Raw genomic sequence first — 4065 nt, forward strand, 5'->3', positions numbered from 1 at the left:
CATGAGCGCCACCTGCTGTCAGAGAGTGAATCTGCATCTTATTCAGCTCGTCTGCTGTTTCCTTCAGATGTGTTTCATGTATAGTTTCACAAAAATAAAGTCAGACCATTCTGTTTTTGCTTCAAATTTCGAAAGTATACAGTCTCTAATTTAGATTAAAAACTGCTCATGTTGCATGTATGTGTAATGAATTAGTCCACTGAAGGCGAGCGTAGTGAAGAGCCCAAGTGCAGTTTATTTACAGTGTGATCCAAACATCGGATCACCTGTAAATAAACTGCACTTGGGCTCTTCACTACGCTCACCTTCAGTGGACTAATTCGTTACAGAATACACGACCACACAAAATTAACCCATCAGTTTCACGCCTCCTCTGCCTTCGTCAAGGTGACAGGCCTATTGAGGATAAGAGATTCTTCTCAACATGGCCGCCATTGAAGAGCTTCATTGCAAGATGGCCACCACACAAGAGTCTTTTCGCAAAATGGCCACCCTTCTAGAGTCTCGTCACGACATGGCCGCCATTTCAGAGTCTGCTCACGCCACGCCTATTGTGTAACTTACTTCTTTGATTTGGGCAGGCACGGCGCCAGAATTTTTTCTCTACCGGTGCTAAGGGGGGGCTAGACCAATATGTGGGGGTGCTAAGAAAATAAATGATATTGATGATGTCAGACTAAACCGGGGCTATTCAAAATTATGACGGGGCTATAGCCCCCCCAGCCCCGGTGTAGCGCCGTCACTGAATTTGGGGTTTGTTTTTAGTTTAGTTATATTTAAATTTCACAAAGAAACGTGCAGCAATAGCTTAATAAAACGACACCTTCTCATTTACTGTATAATGTCTTCAATCTCATTTTGTTAAAAAAATTGTGAGAAAATCGAATCGTGAAAACAAAATCAGAAGTTTTCTAAAAATGTTAGGTTTAAATATGCAAATGAGGCACTGTTTAATTAAATGCGCTAATTTGCATACATTTAATTTTTTGACATATTAGAGTTTTTACAGAGGGAATTTTGGGCATCTGATTTTTGTCACTCCATAATTCAGAAAACACTTAGAACAGACAGAAAACTATATATTTTCACAATTTTGGGGGGAATAATATGTTGTATATAATCAAGCAAATTCTATATGAACAAATCCCTCTGTAAAAATGTAAGTAAGTGCTACTGAAGTGGAGATTTATGGCTCAGTGTAGGAGGAAAAAACTCATTTGGAGAAAATGGCCTTTAAAAATATGTATTGTAATTGAAATCTGTTGACACAAATAAATAAAGTGCTATAATAGAAACACGTAACCGTGTCTTTTGGATGTTTTCTTTCCACTAGTCTGAAAAAACACTTTATGAAAAACCAAAAAGCCCAGGTGCAACAGTGTTTTTGCCTGCAGTGTCTCCCCTTAATTAACACGAGCACTCAAGGCCATCATGTAAATGTGCCAGATTTGGCCATACAGGCTAATTCTCATCTGCAGGTTGATGGTAAAAGAAAAACCAAAGTCCACAAGTACATAAAGAACAAATATAAAAGATTCTACATATAAAAACCAGAAGCAAGCAAGAAACCACATTTTTTAGACATGTTTAATTATCCAATAACCACCCTTTTATCGATGATGATTACAACACATTTATAAATAGAATATATCTTTTATGTTAGAAACAATATGTAATGATGCTTTACTGTGTATGTAATGCATGACAGTAGAGAAATATAATGTAGAAAATGTAATTTTCTGTAAAGCTGCTTTGCAACGTGAAAAGCTCTATACAAATAAACATGAACTGAATTGACTCTGAGCTGCTTCTTAATAAATTTGAGCCAAGTTGGATCAGAAATGGCTTGACTGGTCCGGTGGGAAGTGTCTCCTCCGTCTCATGTAAAGCGTTTCTTTAGTTCTAGTTAGACTCAGCCAGTCTTGTATAACTGACACTGAAAGGCAGGATTGCTTTATGATGAGCGACACGGACATTTAATTATGTTAAAGTTGTGTCTCATGCCTTTGTTAGTAAGTTTTCAGCGACAAATATCTCAAAAACTAACTTTAACCTATGAATATAGGACTAGGTGAACTTGAAATCCTGATGCTGAGACTGTAGCTTTTTAAAGCTAATTTCTTCTTATTATTATAGTATATGTATATTTTTACCTTTATTAAAATGTATCATTCTTATTATATTATTCTTCATCTTTATTGCTCCATAATCTGTTTTTATTATGTAATGATAATTTTATCTTATGTTATAAATTCTCTATTTATTATTTTGTGTTCAATTATTTATTATAAAATTACGATATATTATTAATATCAAATTGATATTACGTGGTTTGTTTTATTATTTTACCAATATTCTTATTAAATACTGCACATTTATAAATAGAATATATATTTTATGTTAGAAACAATATGTAATGATGCTTTACTGTGTATGTAATTGTCACGAATTCGGTCCATGGACTTCCGTTTATTCACCACCAGAGGTCACCCTTTCCATTACATTGACTCTCGCACAACACAAACTGTTGCATAGCACCCCGGACTACATATCCCATCATTCTTTGCACGATTTGCACACTGCACTGATTGCACTCATTGCACACAGCTGTTTCTAATCACCTCACTCACTATATAACACCCACTCTAACCACCTTTCTCTGCTGAGTATTGTTTAGCCCGTACCCCATTCCGAATCTCTGTGTTTTCCTTGTTTTGCCTTGCCTTGCCTGTTTCCGCGGTTTCTGATCTTTGCCTGTTTTCCTGGATTTTTCCCTCTCGTCTCGCCCCTGTGATTCTGTCTGCCGATCGGTGACCTACGCTAGCCCTGGGACTATTCTTGTGTTTTGCCCGCCATATACCTGTTTGCCATTGTTTGACCCTGCCTGTTTACCACGTCTCTTTAATAAAGCTTGCAGATGGATCCACACGTCTCACGTCTCGTCAGCCCCGTTACAGAAATGCATGACAGTAGAGAAATATAATGTAGAAAATGTAATTTTCTGTAAAGCTGCTTTGCAACGTGAAAAGCTCTATACAAATAAACATGAACTGAATTGACTCTGAGCTGCTTCTTAATAAATTTGAGCCAAGTTGGATCAGAAATGGCTTGACTGGTCCGGTGGGAAGTGTCTCCTCCGTCTCATGTAAAGCGTTTCTTTAGTTCTAGTTAGACTCAGCCAGTCTTGTATAACTGACACTGAAAGGCAGGATTGCTTTATGATGAGCGACACGGACATTTAATTATGTTAAAGTTGTGTCTCATGCCTTTGTTAGTAAGTTTTCAGCGACAAATATCTCAAAAACTAACTTTAACCTATGAATATAGGACTAGGTGAACTTGAAATCCTGATGCTGAGACTGTAGCTTTTTAAAGCTAATTTCTTCTTCTTATTATTATAGTATATGTATATTTTTACCTTTATTAAAATGTATCATTCTTATTATATTATTCTTCATCTTTATTGCTCCATAATCTGTTTTTATTATGTAATAATTTTATCTTATGTTATAAATTCTCTATTTATTATTTTGTGTTCAATTATTTATTATAAAATTACGATATATTATTAATATCAAATTGATATTACGTGGTTTGTTTTATTATTTTACCAATATTCTTATTAAATACTGATTTGCTTTCATTTTATTTTATTATATTTTAGTTTTCTTTATTTTATTTAGTGTTATTTTAATATACTTTGTTTAAGATCATATATAACTTGTGTTTTTCATATTACCAATCTAGTAGGTTACATCTTATTTTTATTTGTAAAGTATATTATTCTTTTGCATGTTATTCTATAAATATAATTTTTTTAACCTTACAATTCAGTGTTCATATTAACGACCCTTTTTATTCTCTATTCTTTTCATTTATTGTATTATGTAATCTTTAGGTAAATTAATATTAAATTATTATTTTTATATTACAATATCACAATATAGTACTATTACTAACATAATAATAATAATATCATTCAGTGCATTATACGTTAATTTATTATATTTGTATTGTTGGGTTTTAACATTTAATTTAGCATTAATATATTTTAAATTATATATA

Source organism: Sinocyclocheilus anshuiensis, unplaced genomic scaffold (assembly GCF_001515605.1).
Source record: "Sinocyclocheilus anshuiensis isolate Anshui unplaced genomic scaffold, SAMN03320099.WGS_v1.1 scaffold1091, whole genome shotgun sequence".
NCBI classification, from domain to species: domain Eukaryota; kingdom Metazoa; phylum Chordata; class Actinopteri; order Cypriniformes; family Cyprinidae; genus Sinocyclocheilus; species Sinocyclocheilus anshuiensis.